The sequence below is a fragment of the Ursus arctos genome, unplaced genomic scaffold (genome assembly GCF_023065955.2).
Source record: "Ursus arctos isolate Adak ecotype North America unplaced genomic scaffold, UrsArc2.0 scaffold_6, whole genome shotgun sequence".
Lineage (NCBI taxonomy): Eukaryota > Metazoa > Chordata > Mammalia > Carnivora > Ursidae > Ursus > Ursus arctos.
In genome coordinates, this window is record NW_026623078.1 from 19,488,084 (window position 1) to 19,509,428 (window position 21,345).

The following is a 21,345-nucleotide window of genomic DNA, read 5'->3' on the forward strand; positions in this document are numbered from 1 at the left end:
TCTCTTGACTTGTTATTGGGCACTGCTAGAGACAGACCACCTAAACAGGGAGTAAGTATCAATTGAGCACATGCCAAACTACCTATCATGACCTGTGTTCCACCAGCCCCACCAAGATATGAGGTCAAACAAGCTCAGCAGCAATCCGGTATAGAATGGAAGTGGTATAACTTGGACTGGGCTTGAGCTGGCCCATAGGACACAAATAAGCTGGTGGCCCAGATCTTCATGTCGCATACAACGTTGCATTCATTCTTTCCCTCAGCTCATATCTACTGCCACAAAGGGGATTTCTTATGACCAGCTGATGGAGAAAACCTTAGCTTGACTCAGACGGCCCAGCTAGATATATTGACACAAACCGAAGACGGGCTGTCTCTTCATGACAGCTTTCCTCGTGGCCCTGAAAGCACTGCATCTGGTCATTGATGTCATATAGCAAAAAAAGTGACTTAAAGTCAGAATAGATATGGGTTCTGGGGACGTGACTGATGATTTGGCTGGTTTTTAAGGAGCACAGAAGGAGAGGGGACAAGAAGCTCTGGACATGAGATATGTAGATGGACCTGTGGGAGAGGTCATGAAGTGTGAGGATCTTTGTGTTGCATATGACCACACACCAAGAACCACCACAGCGGAAGTGCTGAACAACCAAGCAGACAGGATGACCTGGCCAGTTGATGTCAGCCTCTGCCCTTGCAATGCACTCCTGAATGGAACAATTATGAGGGCAGGGATGGAAGCAATGCATAAGCCCCACAGCGTGGGTTTCCTCTCACCAAGCTGATTTAGCCATGGCTGCTACTGAAAATCAAATCTGAGTTCCTCGAGCAGACCAGAAAGGCATTGTGGTAAGTCTAGTATATAAGTCTCCTCTCATCCTAGATAAAGTGATGATTCATGTTCACTAAGACTGACAAGTACTCTGGCTATGGATTTGTCTTTTCTGCCCAAGAGACCTTGACCAATACACTATCCCAGGGCTCAGGCGGTGTCTGATTCACTGACATGAGATTGCACCCAGCATCTCCTTAGACTCAAGACTCCTTGATGGCACATGACCATGGGATTGCTGATTCTACCCCATACCACACCATTTGGAACTTGCTAACCTGATCGAATAATGGAAAAGGTTTCAACAAAGCGGCTGAATCACCGGCTTGAATGTGACATCCTGTGTGAGTAAGGCGCTAACTCAAGATGCAGGAGACCTTTTAGACTAAGGCTATTATACGTGCTGTATCCGTAGGAGGTAAAAAACCATGGCTTCAGGAAATAGCCATGGCTTTGGTCATCAGCATTTCTGTCATCACGACTGACTGGAGAAATCTGTGTTCTATCTATCAGGCTGTCTATTTTAGAGGTGTTGCTAACACCAAGAAGCACAGTAAGGATTCTGATCAATGTAAAGATAGAGCTGCACCTCTGGTCACATGGTCTCCTTGTGCCAATTGACAACTGGGCAAGGGAAAATTTATTATAAGGAGGAACAATTGATTCTGACCATGATGAGGGACCGCTGGTACATGCAGAGAACTGGGGGCCATGTGTTTGGCATTCCGATGACCCTCCTGCGGTGACTCTTGGTGCTTTCAGGCTCAGTTTAAATTGCAGTTGGGCAATAGAGCAAACATGGCCTGATTAGGGCATGGGCCGAAGAACTTAGATGCTGCAGGAAAGTCACCTAGGACCCCAGAAGTGCTACCCAAGGGTGAGGGGAATCGACAATAGTTGGTAGAGCAGGGCAGTAATGATGAAATACGGCCCTGGGACCAGCTGCAGGCAGGGGGGCTGTAACTCACCCCACTGACAATCCTTTTGTAAGTTTCCTTAGGAATTGTGACCCAGAATCCTGAAAAGGCCAGGCGGGCATGGAGAGCACTGGCTGTGAGAACAAGTGAAAGTGAATGGTGAAAGGGGTGGACTATAGTAGGTACTGTGGTCCCTTGCTTGGATCCACGCTCCTGGGCCCGAACGTCCCACTGCTCTGTGTGCCCGTGGTTCCTAGGTATCAGCTGTCCCCTTCTCCAAACCATTTCCTTCCACTAATGGGAACAGCCTTGTCAGGAAAATTTGCACTGACTTCCAGGATGGGGGGGGCGGTGGCGCAGGCAATGGTTGACTTCCAAGGGGATATGGAAGGCAGGATCTTTTACATCATGTGGGAGCGATAACCCTGCAGCTCTGTTTACGCTCTGGAGCTCCTTTCACCACCTACCACAGGCTGGACTTTCCTGAGACCACAGTCTTGCTCAGCTCTTTCCTCTCCTTCACCACCATGCTTCACTCCCTCTCTCCCTCACCAGTTTGTCCTGTAAGGCATTTGCTCAATAAATCCTGAACACCTGAAACTCTGATGAGGCTCTAATCTTCTCCCTCCTTTTTCTGTGGCCCTGGGGAAAAGGCATTCTGTTCATTATCCCATGAACAAAAGTAAGAATGTTGGTGAATGGAGCCACTAGAAGGCCGAATTTTTAGAAGTGAAGGGTACCATGGAGGGTAAAATTTACTCAGGACCACCTCTTACTTTTATGGTTTTTTAATTGATGCATAATGCATGCACAGAAGAGCACACTGAAATATATGGCTTGCTGAACTTTTACTAGAACATTGCAGAACAGGAGGAGAAAGGGGACAGGTATCATATACTCTCCTATAACTAGGCCCAGAAACAACCATCAACTTCCATTTTTTTTTCACAGGGTAGGGCTTGTCACATCGCCCACCTACAAGACGAAAGGAGAACTGGACATGGGTAAGATTAAGAATCTCTATAGTATTAAACACAACTTTGGCCAAGTCATTTTTTCCCCCCACTGAGTTTTCTTGTACGTATCAATTTCTCTCCTTTCCCCAGTTTCGGTGGCCCACCTCCAACCATCCCAACCCAATATGCAGAAGAGGAAAGATTTTGTCTTCACTGTGTTCATCCAATGATAAATTCTGAAGCACCTGATCGATTTGATTTGGGCTAAATACCCCTAACTGACAGTGAAGTCACCTTGACTACAATTCGAGGTTCAACTTGAAACAAAATGATAGCTAAGAAACATTCTATAAGGCATATCTTCTGCAATTTTTAACAACTTGCAAAGAAATTTTGCAAGTTGTTCAATTTTGCAAACCTCTATGGATAGAGGCTACAAGGACACCTGATTACACCAAGAGAGGTGCACAATTTAGAGAATCACTGATGACACCAGGAAAAAATGTAAAAATAATCACAGATCCTTTGATATTAATGCACATTGTCATAATGACTACCATTACTGGCTGTGGGGCCACATTCCATAATGAGCCTTTTTTGGGACTTAGCGTTGCATAGAAGTGCCAGAGATACCGTTTCTATTAATGAATGTGCAGTTCTAAGCTGGAACAATGGCAAAACTGTATTAGTCTGTGAACGAAATTCTGCTGAATTCACAGACAGGTGACATTGTGTGGGCACTAATGTATATGGAGCTCTCTTTTGTAATAAAGCTGCTATTATCTTTAACACAATGATGCTGAATGTGCCGATATCAGTAGGTGCCGCTCTCCGAGACTTAACTCTTTGTGCTCTGAGTTAAGCAGCTCCTTGGGGCCCCGTCAGTGGTTTCCAACCTCAGCAAGTCACAGCCTTATTTTTACTTTATTTTCTTTTATTACTGCTTCCACCCTCCCTTTCTTTCTTCCTTTCCTTTTATGTTTTTATAATGACCTCTTTCACATCCAGATTCTTCTGTGCATGGAAACCTGTATTCTGCCCATTTGTCTGAGGCCATAGTCGACTGACGGCTGGAATCATGGAGTCTGGGGGAGATGCATCCTGTACTTTGCCTGCGGCTCCTGTCCCATCCCCCACCAATCAGGGCTCCATAGGGTAGTATCGTTTCTCCCAAAATAACGCATTCTCCAAGGGCAGTGACTACTGGGCGCTGCGAAGGGACATGACCCATCACCACTGAAGAGACTTAGACACAGGATGCTGGTCCAACAGAGGGCCACTGGAGGCACGAGAAAAGCCCTGGTTCTTGTGGGCCTGATCACACGTGGCACCCAAGTTCACACAGACACAGGAATCCGAAGCTTTCCTTCCACCAGGGCAGAAGGCTGACCTGGGCTTATTTTCCTCTTCTCCATTATCTGCCTGTCGATGATCCACTTTCGGGATTACCTGGGGGAAGGCAGCAGTCTTGTTCCCTTTGGCCTTTGCACTGTCATCGGTCCCCACCCCGGGCCCCCGGCGCCTGCACTCGACCTGCTGCCCAGCAGTTCCAGGGAGAGAACCGGGAAGGAGCGGCCACCACATCCCTGGGCAGCTATTTCTGTCAACTGAAAAGGCCATTTAAGCAAAACACTTAATTACCTTTCCTCCTCCCTGCAACCCCTGGGAAAGTATGAGCCAGTCAGATGATGAGCTTAGAGAGAGCAGCAAGCTTGGCGAGGGCCAAGATTTTCATCAGGCAGAGGAGTGACCTCACCCAATCCCATCACGGAATGGGGAGCCGAGAGCAGAGCAAGAGGGGGACATAAACACGCTCCTCTGCAGTGCGGCTGCGTTATCTGACCCGTCACGCTGCACATTCTTGGAGCATTAGAGAGCTTCTAATTGCCAGGTTAAGCACCCAGGCCTGGCCTGTGCTTAGACCGTCCTCTGGGATGGAGACCACTTTCGACAGCGCCACCCTGTGCAAGGAGCATCCTCCCTGGGCACCGCCCTTGCCAGTGATCTCAAGCCCCTATGCCCAGGTTTCCGACTGAGAAAATGAGGATATCGGACTTGGAGGGTCTCTAAGGTAACTTTACATTCGATAATGCTAGAAAAAAATGGCTGCGGGTGCTGGGGAGATGGGAGGCGGGTCTCCTCCAAGCGAGTGAGCAGACTGGCTGCAGCTGGGGGAGGCCGGGTGGGGCCTCTTGTCGGTAGGAGCCGGGCCAGCGGGGGCGGCCGTCCTGGGGTTGCCAGACCAGTAATAGGGGTTCTGCCTGAAGAGGTGCAGCCTGCCAAGTGAAAGAAATAGGGAGCTGACCCTTTAAGGTAAGAGAAGGCGCTGCCCTGCCGGGACAGCCTGGCATCTTCGAAGAGCTCATACCAGCCCGGACTGGGAAGGGTGACAGATCCCCTGCCTCCGTGACAGAGCTTGCGGGCCATTGTGTTCTGGCCCCTATCCATTCTGACCTCAGCGTGTCTCATGATTTCTGTCCCCTTGTCTGCCCTGCTTGGACCTGGCATCTGCCCTGTACCAGCCTAACAAAGCACAGAGGCCATGCAGCTTCCCGCCCACGACTGCAGGCCCCACCACTGGGCCCAGTTGAGCTGCTGCCCGCTGGGCCCCCTCCCATGATTGGAATGTCACAGCCCACCACATTTTTCCTGCTGGCCAACCCTCCCTCATGCCCCTCTGGGGTCTGGCCTCACCTTTCCTGCTCACAGGCTGCCATCTTGCTTCTGCCTGGGTCGTAATTCTGTGCTGCCTCCTGGTCCCCTGGTCCCTGGCAAAGGAGACTCAGATGGCAAGACAAAAGGGGAGATTGAAGGTTACAACACCCCCATGGAGGCCAGATTGGAGGACTGAGAAAGTCACTCCATTTTATTCACTCCTCGAATTGCTAGGGGTTATCATACCAGTACTAGGTGATGGGGTTACAGCACTGAATACACAGACAAAAGCCCCTCCTCCAGCAGAGTCTAGTGCTGGGGAAACAGACAGGGACTAAAATAAATAAGGGAAAATTAAACAAAATAAAAAAACTAAAAATATATAAAAAATAGGTGTGTTAGAATTTAACCACTACTATGGAAAAAAAGCAAAGCAGTGAAGGAAGACAAGAAATATGAGGCAGGAAGGGGTTTGCAGTTCTAGATTGGGGTGGTCAATGGAGGTCTCACGGAGAAGGGATATTTAATTAAAAATCTGATGGACATGAGTAAGGAAGCCATGTAGACATCCGGGGAAAGAGGACTCCAGACAGCGGGAACGGCAAGTGCAAAGGCCCTGAGGCATAATCTTGCTTGGTGAATGAAAGGAATGCCAGGAAGTTGGTGTGGCTAGAACTGATGGATTGGGGTAGTGCAGTTAACTGTCGGGGAGGAAATGAGGGGTTGGTTTGCGGGGAGACTGTGTAGGGCTTTGCAGACTACTCGTAAGAGTTTTGAGTGAGTTGAGGGTCACTTCAGGGTGTTGACCAGAGGAAGTTGTTGTCTGATTATGTTTGTAGGTTCACTCTGACTGCGGAGCTGAGCGAACAGAGAAAGAGGAACAAGACAGGGACGGGCGCCCAGTTAGGAGGCGGCTGTGATCATACCGGTGAGACGTGCTATGACTTGGCCCAGACTGGCAATCGTGGAGAAGGTGAGTAATAGAGTCTATACTCAGAGGTGGAATGCCATGATTTGCTGATCACCTGGATGTGGCATATGAGCAAGAGTGGAGACAGAGATGTTTTAGAGTCGCTAGTTCTGAGCAACTGCATGGATGGAGCCATTTATCATTAATGGCAAGGAGAAGGGGTTGGGGGGTGCCGATCAGGAGCTCAGTGCTGCAACTGTGTATTTGAGATACTTGTTGGTCGACCACGTTGGGTGAGGACTCCAAGCGGAGTCTGGGGCTCCTGAGAGGAAGCAGTCAGATGTAAATTTGGTGTCCACCGTGAATAGATGCCAGATAAGGTCACAGGACAGAATGAGATTACCAACGGAGTGCAGACGGAAAGCAACAGGGGGAGAGAGAGGTCGGGCCTGAGCTTTGGGGCTGTAGCATCAAAGGCCCAGTGAAAAGGAAAACCTGGAGAATGGGGGATGCTGGATGGTAGATACAGGAAGAAGTGGTTATCTAAGGCGAGGTCTGAAAATGACGACTGGTCATTGCAAAGTGAAGGCTACTGTCAAGCCCCATTTTCTGCAGAGTGAACCCTCCAATATGCTTTGATTGCAGCTCCTGGCCTCTACCTTCGCCTTCGGGGTGGGTTTGTGGGTTCAGGTCTGGCTAATCACTGTGATCGGCTCAGAGATGATCACGTGACCTGGACAGGGCCGATGGGACTCCTCTCCAGGCATTTTCTCTGGGAGCTGTCAGGATAGATTGGCCCCCCTCTCTTGAGTTGCTAAGTGTTGGGATATATAAGTCATGCCTCCTCACAGACATCCTGCTTATCGTGCACAGTCTCTCTTTCTAAGGTGGAGAGAGAGAGGTCCCCAACAATTGCATTTGAACCAGCTCTGGATACAGCTCTGCTAAGTCCTGCTCCTCCTTTGGACTCTGTCTTATTTCCTAGCCGATTAACTATTTTAAGCTATTTCGAATCAGCCTTCTGTCTCTTGCATCCAAAGGTGCTCTAACTATGTCCCTGAAGCCCGCTATTCAACAGTGGCAGAGAGTTGCATGTGTGGCAGAGAGTTGTTGACTCCTTGGTCATGCGAAGACCACCGAACTAGTCCCTTAAGCCCCTGGTCAGAGACCCTGGCAGTCCTGGCCTCGCAGCCCGCTAAATGCAACCTTACTAAGCGACCCCTGGATTCAGGACTATTCTTAGCTGTCTGAAATTGCATGGAGGAGTTCAGCCCAGGGAAGGACCAAACAGGGTCACCTCCCTGCCTCCTCCTGTAGCAGCCACTGACGCAGGCCTGAAATCTGGGGCAGGTAGGATTGCAACCAGAGAAGCTGGGGAAGGGCATCAAGTTCCACCGGTGACCCAAGAGGTGGCATCCTGTGGGGCCGCCGGGGCTCAGTACTGGGAGTTCCCTAAGAGATTATGAAAGCCACGGCAGGGGTGTGTGTGTGGGGGGGCGGGGAATGCTGAGGGCTTAGAGGGGGACAGGGTCAGCATCTGGGGAATGCAGATGAAGTAATGGGAGACCATGGCACGGGAAGCAGTTGCTAAAACAAACTGAATAATTCTGTTGGATGAAGTGGCTCTGGCCTAGAGCTGTTTTTAAAGGGCCAGCTACGCACAAATTGCAGTGTCTTAAAGGCACCTGTGCAAAGGAGCACAGGTCCTCTTATTCTGGCTTTTGGCTGAAGGTCCAGTATGTCACCTTTGGGTGTCTTCTCCATGGGTCAAAAGGGAAAGCCATTTGTTTTTGCACGTCTTCTGGCTCTGCGTGCAGATAGGGTGTTCAGACGATCTCCTCGCTCTCAGTACTTGGCAGGTGCGTGAGTTCACATGGGGAGAGCCCGGATCTTCTCTTTCTGCACCCTGACAAAAGAAACGATGCTCCGATGATAATCCCTGGTTGCCTATGCTACGCGCCCGGATAAAGCCTTCAGAGAGCTTTGCGGTAGCTGGGCACCGGAGGTCTTGGTATCAATCCCTTCCTCTCAAGTTGTCACCTCATTGCTTCCTTCTCCTTCAGGATTTCTTTTGTTCTTGGAGAAGACACACCTTTCACAGCCACCCTTTCGTCACCTGACTGCGGTTGAGACTTCCTTCCAACCGCAGACTTCACCCCCGTCATGGACTAGGAAGGATACCGATTTAATAATCCTCATTAAATGTAGTGCCACACAGTGGAAATCCGTAGCATTTGACAGACACCGAAATGCAGCTGACTTGTTGCTTAGATAATTACAGGTAGTGTTTGCCAGACTAAACACATTTGTAGGAAGGGTGAATTTAATGCGTTTAAAGGAAAAACACCATCAAGCTCTTGAAAATGTCACATTGCACCCAAACAATTGATTGCGGGTACACATAAATCTGTATTCACAAAAGCAAGTTTTCGAGGATTTCTGGCAGGCGGTGAGTGGTTGTTTTGCCTACTTTTTATTTACTGCAATAAAACGACATAAAACCCCTATCGTTCACTCTTTTTTTTTTTTTTTTGCTCACTTTGGTTTTTTCCCACAACAGGTCTGAAAACAAATGTTTTTCTTAATCCTCCAATGAAGTATGTTCCTGGTGGCACAACTGAATTCTGCTTTCTAAATCATATACAGAACATGTTTTCCAAAATCTCTCCACACTTCCTGTAGGTGGGATGCAAGTTGCAGGTAAGGAAAAGCCTGGAGGCTCAGAGGTAGAGAGGGCTGCCCCCCCCCCGCCCCCCGCCCGGGAGTGTACTTCTCATTCTCGGGGCTCTAGTGCTTTGGGGGGTCACATCATGATCTCTGGGAAGGTAAGCAGAACCAGGGTTCGGGTGCATTAGCTAAGGAAGTGCTACCTGCTATCCTGGCAAAATCCCCACACCTTAGCAGCTTTGTATACTAGAAGTTTCTATCTTGATATGTAACAGTCCTGGGCTGATACTTCTGGTCGGGCAGCTCTCCTGCACAATGTGAGTCAAGGGCCTAAGCTCCTTCCATCTCGTGGCTCCCTAGACGGTCCCCAGAGTTGACTCTTCCAGCCAGCTGGGAAGAGAACAGCGCATGCGCGATTGCACGTGGTTTTATGACCTGGGATTGACGCATATCAGTTCTGCTCATTTTCCACTGACCAGAGCAGGACTGATGCTGGACCTTGGCCACCCCCCCCCCATTGCAAGGGAGTCTGGGAAGTGTAGTTTAGCTGTGTGCCAGTGTTGAATACACATATAATAGTTTCTGCCTCCTGTGGCTGTTCTCTCACTCCGAAAGTATTTGGGAATACTCGTTGGGGCAGGCCCCGAGAGACCAAGCCAAATCTGTTATTAAATTAATTTCCTTTATTTGCTACTCAGTTCTGCTTTTCTATTTTTATTTCATTATCTTCTGGACTGGAATGAAACATCTTAAAATCTTGGTCTACAATAACCTCTCAAAAAATGAAAAAAAAAGAAAAAAGAGTCTATAGCAAAAGAAGTTGACTTGATCTTGTTCTCTTGTAAATCATTTGAAAATGAGAGGCTCCACACCAAAATATCCTGGTGGCCTGAGACAGAATCAAGATCTTTCCCTCCCTGTCTTTCTAGAAGACCTGGATAGCATTCATCCCTGGGTGAATGTTCCCAAGGACACTGGACCTTGCTCAGTAGGTTTAGGTCCCCTACCACGGGTGAGTCAGCTCCCACACCCGGACAGTTGTGCAAGCAACGCCCCAGCCCACCACAGAGTAGCCGTGAAGTTAGTGCAACTTGTTTAACCTTTCTAAGGCTTAATATTCTGTAAATTATTCTCCGTGGCCCCTTATTCTGTGGAAATGGGGTTGAGAAGTCCCATCTCCTGGGGGCATCGTAAGAGTTAAGTTAGATATTGAAGGAGAAATCACCCAGCACAGGGCCTGACATCAGCGAGACATCAGCCACTCCCAGTTTCCTTCCTGCCTTTTTCCACACAGGGAAAGGTAAGACATCCAGGCCTTTGTCAGAGTGGCAGTGCCTCTTAAGTAAGGCTCCCTCTCCCCGACCCCACTGACTTTACCAGGCTCCAACTGCAGCAATAGTTCTCTCCAGTCAGGCAGAAGTCAGAGGGGCTGAGCGTGAGGAGGGAGTGGGAACCAGACAAAGGAGCAATTACCCCCACATGACTGCCTACTAAGAATTCTGGCTGGAGAAAAGGCTTCGCTGCAGTCTGTTTTTGCAAATTCTGCTTCGGGAACCCAAGAGGTAAGGCTTTCGGGCAACAGGATAGCCCCGATCTCATTGTCCCAGAATTCAATTTAGCTAACCTCTGGCATTTTCTATGCTTTGTCCCCTCTCTCACATATTCCCTTGATTCATCAGTGTCTCTCTATTCCAGTTAGCACAGTTCCCATGGATCAAGCTCAGCTAACCCGAGCATACTTGACACAGATACACAGTCAGACACAGACACGGACACACACACACACACACACACACACACACACACACACTCTCTCTCTCTCTCTCTCTCTCTCCCTCCCTCCTTCCAAGAGAAGTCTCGCCTCTAAATGGAGGATGTTTGTATACTGTGGGCTCAGGCTATGCCTGAGGACATGTTGGAAGATGAGAGTCACTTCCCCCAGCTCTCCTGAACGGAGTCTATGAGAACCAATTATAATCCTTAAATCTTCTCATTCTTATCAGGCTTATTTCTAACTTAGTTCTGGTATTCCACTTTGAGCCAGTCAGAGGAAAAAAAAAAAAAACAACAACAACCCTTTGCATTGGCAAGACTACTGCACGACTGCACGACCGACAAGGATGATATTCTGGGATAAATCAGGGAAAGCCTTGGCTGTTTCGGTAGTAATCCTAAAGATCAACAGAAGAAATTTCTTGAAGTGGATGGATAAAATTCTTAGAATAATCCTGCCCAAGCCCTCTAGAATTCCTTTATGATGCCTTTATATATTTCAGCCTTTCACATAAGAAGATTTCAGAGTGTCGCCCAAATGAATGTGCAGTGCTGTTGGCAAGGAGCATGCCACTGCCAAAGGGATTAGACTGGAACGTGTCTTTGGAAAGGGTGTTTTGAGAGAAAGTCCCATTGATGCTACCTAAATTTCTGGGGAAATGTCTTCAGCAAGTTTTCAGTGTGGTGCACATGCGAGAGCTTCTCTCACTCTGTTGGGAAGGTCTGGGAAAGTGAAATGACCCAGTGGGCCAGGTCAGCATTGACCTAGCTAGAAACTTGGCCAGTGGACTGAACTGAAGAGCTGGCAGGGCTTAAGGGCAAGGTGTGGTCTGGAAGGCAGGGCTGAGACTGGGGTGCAAAGTCCCAGGTGCTGTGGATTGGTAGTGGGTGGGGATTTTACCGGGATTGGTGCAGATGGGGTATGTTCACTGTGTGGAATCGGGACCAGAGATGGAAACTTGGCTGGTGCTTGAGAAGCGCAGAAGCCAGAAGCTGGGGCTAGAACTGTAGCTCATTCTCTGAAGTCTTATTTCTCAACGGGAATCTTCCTTTCATAGTCTCCCTTCCTCTGGTCCGGCATCTCCCAGAATTTAATGTCAACGTAACACAAAGAAACTGTATGTGGAGGATACTTATGATTGACCACTAAATTCTGTTTGTCTAATTATCCTTAAAAATAAAGGGCGTGTACTTTAAAAAAATATTTCTTTATTTGAGAAAGAGTGGTAGGGGGTCGGGGAAAAGGGCAGAGATAGAGGGAGAGAGAATCCCAAGCAGACTCCATGCTGAGTATGGAGCCTGATGTGGGCCTGATTTCACAACCCTGAGATCACGACTTGAGCCAAAACCCACTGGCCACCCAGGCTCCCCAGGGGCATATACTTTTTAAATTGAGGTAGACTTGACATACAATAAACTGCACATTTAAAAACTGTACACATTTAAGAAGTGAAATGTTCTACACCCATGAAAACATCATCACAGTCAAGATATAGAATACAGCCATCACTCCATAACGTTTCTTTGTTACTCTTTGTAGTTCTCCCCATCTCTGTCCCTTTCTTCCTTACTTCCTCTTCCCCAGACAAGCATTGATCTTCTTTTTAGTACAGTACATTCGTTTCATTTTCTAGGATTTTATATAAGTGGGATTATACTGCATACACCTTCCTTTTGTGTGTGTGTGTGTGATCTTTCTTCACTCTTATTTTGAGATTCATCCATGCTGTTGGTGTATGTCCAGAGCTCATTCCTTCTTATTGCTGAGTTATCTTTCAACAGATGGATATTATAACGTTTGTTTATCTGTTCCAAATTTTGATGCGCATTTGGTTGTTCCCAGGTTTTGGAGATTATCAATAAAGCTGCAATGAATATTTATGTATGAGTCTGAGTAGGAACATATGCCCTTTTTTTTTTGGTCAGGTAAATATCTGGGGACAGAAAGACTGAGTCATACAGTAGGTATACATCTAATTTTTTAAGTCCCTGGCAAACTGTTTCCGTTTGGTGGTACCATTTTGATTGGTACACTAGCAATGTATGAGGGTTCTAGTTCTTCTACGTCTTCCCCCAAAACCGATAGAATCTATCTTTGTAACTTCAGGCATTCTAATAGATGTGTTGTGGTATCTTGTATGTCCTTGATGACTCCTGATGTTGAGCATGTTTTTATGTGCTCATTTGCCATCTGTTTATGTTCTTTCGTGGCTGTTCAAATCCTTCGTTCATTGTTTCTAAGTTGTTAGTTCTCTAATTATTGAGTATTGATAGTTCTTTATATCTTCTTATGCAAGACCTTTATCAACTATATGCCTTGCAAATACCATGTGGCTCATCTTTAATCCTCTTAACAAATGTGCATTCCTTCTACAGCCTCTCTAGTTGCTGGGTAATATGACTTGAGTTCTTGCTCATGGAACATGAGTGGAAGTGAAGTGTGCTATTTCTGGATTCAGTCCTTAAAACAGTGTGTGTGTGTTTCTCCAGGCTCTTTTTTTTTTTTTTAATTGAAGTGGAGAGCAGAGAGAAAGATTTTTTTTTTTTAATTTATTTTGACAGGGAGACAGCCAGCGAGAGAGGGAACGCAGCAGGGGAGTGGGAGGGGAAGGAGCAGGCTCCCAGCAGAGGAGCCCGATGCGGGACTCGATCCTGGAATGCCGGGATCATGCCCTGAGCCGAAGGCAGACGCTTAACGACTGTGCCACCCAGGCATCCCTCTCCAGGCTCTTTTTTATGTTCTCAAGCCAATGATCCAGCTTTGATCATGCTGGTGAGGACCGTGCCCTGGGGGTTTCAGAATGACCTTGTGTAGCAGGTTTATTCACCTCTGACCTGTTGTAAGGTAGAGAAATACATTTCTGTTTTCTTTTAAGCCACTGAATTTTGGGGTCTCTTTGTTACCCCTCAGCAGCTTAACCTTACCTTAACTGATATACCAAGAAAGTTACTCCTTCCTCCCTTCTCACTTTGAGCACATTCCAACAGAAGTTCAGTTTGGTTGTCCTAAGGATGAATTCATTTTTCTAGACAAGAGAATAAAATTCCTTGAGCAATCAATAAGGCACCGTGCTATACATCTTGCCTAAAGAGAGGAAGAAGACTCACTTCTTGCCCTGGAGAAATAGATGGTCCAATAAAAATCGTTTAAGTTTCTGCCTACCCAGTTTGAAGTTATAGAGTTGGTTGTTCAGTGACTTAGGGACAAAATTTTGCTGAGCTTTGAAGAATCTACAGAAATGCAGAAATTTGGCTTCAAGTTGGTGTTTTTCTGTTGATACTCCGCAAAAAAAAATCACATTAAGATGAAACTGAACTTTGGCCCCTCTGCCTGCCAACTAAGAACAAGGTCTGCATGTCTAGATACCTTCAGCCCTACCCTCAGGGTAAGTCTCCCCAGGTTCAGTGAAGTTGGGCCATTGTCATTTATCTGAGTTTTTATGGGCCATGGACTCTTGATGTAATTCAATGAATTTACTTCTTTCGAGAACCTAACTGAAGTTCACACACAAGGAAACAGATTCAGAAAGGAAAATTAACTTATCTATGGCCACAGAGCCAATTAGGGATGGAAGCAAGTTATGTAACCAGTCCTGCTACCAAAGGTCTAAGCCCCTTCCTGCAAGCTCTGCTGCTTTCCATGGGAGCAGCTTTGGACTTAGATTACTCAGATTATTGCTTTGGGCTTTTATCTTTTCATGGAAGAAATAACCTCACAGACTCTGGTTCTGCTCCCACAGCCTCTTCGGCCTCAGGCTTGAGACCAGCCTCTATTACTCAGAAGAATTTGTGCAACTCTGTAGTTCTTTATCTTCAAGCATCAGCATGTTTGACTCTTGTTTTCAATCCAGAACCTGCCCTGTTTTTATAGAACCAAAATCCAGCTTCGTTCTGAAAATGATATGACAAATGGTCCCTGGAAAACAACACAGATCCCAGGTCCCCACTTTAGAACAATCCAAAGTCAAAGTGTCTGGTTGGATACTTTCATTACCAGCCTGTTACCTTGGTAAAGGCTTTCAGACATATCAAATCGGGGGAAAAGGAAAGAGACTCTTTCTTTTTCTTGTTGTTCCAGATCAGATAACGTTGCCTGATTAGTTCCTCCACTGTGAATTCACACCGCATGTACCCACATGCCAGCCCTTTGCTGAAAGGCCATCAGCTATATTGCTTCCTGCATAATCATTCATATTTTGCCTCACGCCTTCCCTTCTCCACCTCTGTTTCCGGCTCCTCCCCCTGAAATAGCAAAATGCTTGCAAAGAAAATGTGTCAACAGGTGAAATTTATAGGAGTTTCCTGGCCCACACAGAAATGTGAACCACAGGCATCCCCAAAGGAGAGATTTTCTTACCCAGACACTTACTCTCTTGAATATACCCTGATTCATTCATATATGAGTCCTCTAGAGAAACCAGTTATCTTTTTTAGGGAATCACAGTATGGAGCTCCTGTTTGGAAAGAGTGGCTTTGATGAATGCCAGGTGGGGTTATTTAGTTGCAGTTACAGAAAAACCCAACCCAAACTAGCTTAGTCAAAAAGGGAGTTTACTGATTCAGAAGCTGAAAGAGCTAACCTCACGTACAACTCTATTCGGTGCTCAAGCATATCAGTAGCACCTGCTTATTTTTTTAATATCTATTTCTTTGTTCTGGCTTTCTTTATGTTGACTTCAGCTTTAAGTTTTATGGGTACCAGAAAGGTCCCTGTTAGCCTCATTCATTCTCCTATGTTTTAGATCAGAGGTTATGAGTGAGAGTCTCTTTCCCAGAAGACTCAGGGAAAATGTCATTGCATCTCATTTGGCTCTGACTAGGGCCATGTGATCCATGAACATCAGTGGACAAGGAAATAAGACAAGCTGAAGGCTCAGGCCTGGGTCACGAGCTCCACCCCTGAGGCTGGGTTTGGAGTCAGGTTTAACGGGACTGCGTGAGAATCATGTATGGACAGGAGGACTCAGGCAATGACCACTACAGTGAGTTTTGCCTGGTAAGAGATGATGTGTATGTGTCACATAATGTTTGTCTTCACTGCACGAGCCAGCAGCACACCTTGAAAATAGCAAGCATCTATTCATGTAAAATAAGAATCCACATCCAAAGCCAGGCTGACTTAGAAAGGGTTACTTTCTGATTTAACTTCCAGCAGTGAGGCTAGTTTGCCAAAATTTTGCTGTAAGTGGGTCAGTACAGAAAATGTACTCAAAAGTGTCTATAGCAGGACCATCTTACATTCTTTAAAGAATGAGGATCTTCCACTGATTTGGTATTGAGGCCTCTTGCAATAAACCTTTCTGACTGGTTTCCTTGAATTTTTGTTTTTGTTTCCTATGATGACTATGATATTTTAATTATAAGGACCTCTGTAGCCTGATTAGGCTGGCTCTGAAGAGAGTGGAAGAGTTTATGGCAGAAAGTTGAACCTGGGAAGCCCTGGGAAGTATTTTGCCTACACAATGACACACACACACCAAAAGAAGTTCTTGATGTTGCTCTTTCTTCCAGTCACTCAACTTCTTCATGCATCTTTCTAAATAAACATTTGGGATTAGGATTTTTATTTTTCTTGTCAACTTTTGACCTTAAATGTTCAACCTTTAAAACACTGAACAACTGTTACTGCTTATGTACTTCCTCTCTTCAAACACTTGATTGTGTATCAGACCCTTTCTGAGCACTTCATGCACATTATTTCATGTACTCCTCATAACTGCTCTAGGACACAGAGACTATTATTATTCCCATTGTATGGAAGATGAGACTGACCTGGAAGATGTTAAATATCTTTTCCCAGGTTACACAGTTCGAGCCAGAGGTCTTAACATCATGCTACATAAGTAAAACAAAGGTTTTGCCCCTGAGCTCCATGGTATAGTACAGAAGACAGACCTATAAATGAACTGCAGCATTAAATGTTATATTTGCCATGATAACGATCTACACTGGGGCAAGTGAGGATGTGTGTGTGTGTGTGTGAGAGAGAGAGAGAGAGAGAGAGAGCAATCATTTCCTTATGAGGGTGGGGAGGATTTGAAATGGGTATTGGTACAAGTTTTGGAGAGGAGGCTAGGCTCAGGTACATGAGAAGGTTCTTTCCAGCTGGCAGGTTAGGGCTGAGGATAGCATCCCAGAGATTGGAATGTGCAAATAAAGCACCGAGGCATCTAAAAGAAATGCATGATGGGAGCATTGCAAGCTCTTCAGCCTGTCTGGAACATAGAGTTCAAGAATGAACAGGGGAGGACCAAGACCCAGTCCATGAGGAGCCTCGATGTAGTGAGAGGGCTTTAATCAGAAAAACATGGGGAACCACTGAAAGGCTTTAAGAAATAGGTGACACTTATTCATAACCAGTATATTTTTCAATTTTTACAATTCCCAAGCTTGAATTATTTTTGGATTTTTTTAATTGTGTAAAATATACACAACATGAAATTTACCATTTTAACAATTTTAATTGTATAGTCAGTGGCAGTAAGTACATCACATGTTGTGCAATTGTCTGTAATACCCATTTCCAGAAAATTTGCATCAGCCCAGACAGAAATTCTGTACCTATTAAACAATTCTTCCCCATTTCCCCTATAACCTGTGTCAGTCAATGGGAGCTGCCTTGAAAACTAAGGAGGAACAAGTATATAGATCCTCAGTGTACATTACTGCAAAGAACACTGTGATTTGTGCTCTTTTAAAAGGAAAAATGTCAATGACACTCTACATTTTAGGGATGAGAGAGTCTGTAAGTGGCATGTGAGTGAGTTCCTGCCAAATCTGCAAGATGTTGGGGCTGTTCCATTATTACTAAGATGCCCGTATGTAGTTTTCCTGTGAAAGGAAGGCCACCAACATTGCTGATGAACATCCCATGGCATCAGATCAGCCATTAAACACACATTGAGCACCTGCTGTGTGCATGGTCATGTGTCAGGTTCCATAAATAGAAAAGAGTAGGCAGTGATCCACACTTTAAAGGAATCATAATGTAGTTAGGGAGAAGAACATGGACATGTCCATCTATGACCTAAGGCAGGATAGAATCAGTTTGCCCTCAACCCCTGACCTGTGTTGATTATACCTTCTCACTGCACTGTGTGTAGCTCTTCACAGCACTAATCACATTATACTTTTTAAAAAAAGATTTTGTTTATTTGACAGAGAGAGAGAACAAGCAGGGGGAGTGGCAGGCAGAGGGAGAGGGAGAAGCAGGCGCCCTGCTGAGCAGAGAGCCTGGCATGGGGCAGGACCCTGGGATCATGACATGAGCAGAAGGCAGACGCTTAACCAATTGAGCCACCCGGGTGCCCCCACATTATACTTTTACATCAGTTTGAATGCCTCCTTGTGTTATCCATCAGGCTGTTCATTCTATAATGGTAGACATCTTGTTTTTGCTCATTACTGTCTCTCCAGTGTCTAGCATAGTTCTCGGCACATAGAACGTGTTCAGCAAGTATATATTGAATGAATGGTTGCTATCATTAATTTTTAAAAAGATTTTATTTATTTAGAGAGCACAAGTCAAGGGGGAAGGGCAGAGGGAGAGGGAGAAGTAGACTCCCTGCTGAGCAGGAAGTCTGACACAGGGCTGGATCCCAGGACTTTGAGATCATGACCTGAGCCCAAGGCAGAAGCTTAACTGACTGAGCCACCCGGGCACCCCTGGTGGCTATCGTTATTTATGTGTGCATATACGTGTGTGTATTATGGTAACTATTCATTCTATACATGTGTATGTGTATATATATATATATATACAAGCCATAGGTTTTGAAAACACAAACAAAAAATCCACAACTAAAATCCAAACCAGTTTTTAGAGAGCTAATGCTTTGGAATCAATAGGTTCTTTGAGGCCTTCATCCTATTTTAACTGTGGCTGAGACTTCCGTGGGTGCCCAGCTCTGGCAGTTAGGCATATGAAGTGCACCTGTCTCTCGGCTCTTTGTGGGAGCTGGCCTCACCAGCAGTGGACACAGAGCAGGTGCCTGGTACCCAGCGAGCGGCTTCATCAGGCTTCTAAGGCATTCAGACAAGGCTCACACTCTCACTCCTCAGCGCTCATCAGTCAGAAGACTATTTATAGCCCTCAGCACTCCTCTTAACTCCTGCCCCCTCACTCTCAGCAGACAGCCTCACCTCATGACTCATTGAGAAAACTGAGGTCATCCGGGTGCTTTCTGTCACTTCCTACTTTCTACGTACAACTTACCTCTCCCCAATCTGGCCTCCGCTGAGCCTGCCCTCCAGCAGGGAAAGGTAGGAGGGGCTCCTCGGAGAGCGGCCAAGCCCCCCCGCCCCCCCCCCCAGAGTCTGCCTCCTTCTGCCCTTGGTGCTCCCCTTCTATTTCTCACCACAGCCCCTCTGAGGAGTCTCTGTAAATCCCTCCTTCGTTTTCCCCCATGCCCCCTCTGCCCACGAATAGGCTCCTTCTCATCACTTTCCTGACAATTACTGCGACAGCCTCCTAACCGTCTTGCATTTCCTTTTTCCCTCTTGCAAAGTGCAGTCAGAAGGATTCTTTTAAAATGAGGGTCATGGACAATTCCCCCTGCACTGGCTCCAACTCCCCCGCTTTTCACTATTTCCAGAAATCATCTCAGAATGTAGATAATTAAGAGTGATACCTAATCGTCTCTAATTTTTCCATCCCTTCCTTCCTGCTTCGCTCTGAAAGTAAATCATTTGCATAGGGGAGTGTTTACACATAGTGATACATTTCTCGGGGTGCATCTTACAACACATAAGGCCCAGGGGGTGTGAGACATCTTGACTCAGTCACGGGGACTGGTCTTCCCTCTGCTCCTCACCACCTTGTCAGGCACCTCCTTTCTTGTCTCCCAGCTTGCTTCTCACTCCCTCCCGCCCCCTGCTCCTTGGCTCTGCTCCCAGTACCCCTTGGAAATTAGGTTCTTGTGACTCCCTCATTGCTGCTCTCATTTGTTCTGTCCTTACCTTCTGCTTTCGGTAGCGTCGATCCTGTTTGCCTTCGGACTTCCCACCATGTTCCTCTTTTCCCTCCTGGCTCTCTAATGGTTCCTTCCACTCCCTCCCCCTGCAACCCCGGGTGTCTCTTGTTCTGCCTGCCCTTGAATGCTCTGGTTCTGGGCACTGCCCACCACTTCCTCTCCTAGCTCTCTAAGCTGCTGTGGGTGGTTTAATCCCCTCACAGAGTTCTCGTGCATTCTTTATCCGGCATGATTGTAACACACACAGTGTATTGTGTACGTGACCCTTAGCAGTTCAGTGTCGTCCTCCAGGCCTTCTAGCGCTTAGCAGGTCATTGTGGAGGCTTGCTTACTGGGCTGTAGGCATTACTCCAAAAATCAGATTGTGGTTTTCCGAAAGTTATTCTCTTTGTTTTATCATCGAGATGATTCCTGAGGACAACAAGCATTTTGATGACATTTGAAGACGAAGCAGCACATTTTCTCAAGTCTTTGAGACTTGAGAAATTTCTGGTTCTTTTCTTATCTTCCACCACAATACTTGCTGACCTTAGGACATGCTCCTCAAGTTGGGTCCTGAAGGAATCTTTCTGAGCCCCAAACAAAAAGTGGGGCTGGGGCCCTCCTGCTTTGATCTGTGCCCGGCAGCGTCCCCACCCCCTCTTTTTCATCCAGTGTCATCAGCTCTCCCTTCCACTTTCCTGTCCTCACCCACCCACGGAACCCGATCCTTCTGCTGACCTGGGACCAGATGCTCATTACACAGACGCGCCAAGCCCAGCTCTTTGCAGAGGAGGTGGCCCGAAAAAGAGAAAGGCTTCCTCTCAAGGAACACCCGTTACAGAGGCTCGCATGTTTGCACGGGTTTTTCTAGAGAAAAACATACAACGGCATGTTGTGCTATAAAGGTGAATATTTTTCCAAAAAAGTGTCTGCATTTGTTTCTAACAAACGATCACAAACACCGTGACTTAAACTCACACAAATCTATCTTCTTACAGGTCTGGAAGCCAGAAGCCTGGAAACAGTTTTATTGGGCTAACATCAAGGTGTCCACAGGGCTGGTTTCCTCTGGAGGCTCTATAGGAGAATCTGTTTCTTTGATTCCTTCCACACCTCACCCTCAACCCCCCTGTTTCCAGGATCACATCCCTTCCTTCCTCCTCTCCTCATTACTCAAATCTTCCTTGTGTCTCTCATAATGACGCTTGTGATTACATTTAGGGTCTACCAGACAATACAGGATAATCTCCCCATTTCCAGATCCTTAATTTAATCACATCTGCAAAGTCCTTTGTCATATAAGGTAGCATTCACAGATTCCAGGGATTAGAACATGGATCCTTTTGGGAGACGGTATTTACCATAATATAGTATACAGTACAGCATACACACTGAATTTCACCTGCCCCTTGACTGCTCACATATCTTTGTGCCACTTTCTTGAGTTTAGTTCTGGTCAAAGAATGGATTTCATAGCTTTGGATTTTCATAGCTATGGATATGGGTATATATGAAGTTGCTTATTATTGGTGCATTTTCCTATGTATTTTATAAAACATCTTCTCAAGGTAAGCTGACACATCTTTAAGAATTTAGAGGGTATGATTTCTATGTTGTCAGTTTTTGTATTTAACTTCATATAACCTCTTTCAGCCTGTGGAAAGAGCCCGGACGAAGAC

The 21,345-nt window shown here is 46.3% G+C and overlaps 1 long non-coding RNA gene across 4 annotated transcripts in view; it reads left to right on the forward strand.

Annotated features, from left to right (window-relative positions):
* The first annotated feature begins 9,913 nt into the window (after window positions 1–9,913).
* LOC113268068 (uncharacterized) overlaps window positions 9,914–21,345 on the forward strand; it is a 107,108-nt gene continuing 95,676 nt past the window's right edge. For all 4 annotated transcript variants that reach the window (XR_007188061.2, XR_008957788.1, XR_006411404.3 and 1 more), the window contains exon 1: window positions 9,914–10,501. This is a non-coding gene — a long non-coding RNA (uncharacterized LOC113268068). The remainder of the gene's footprint in view (window positions 10,502–21,345) is intronic.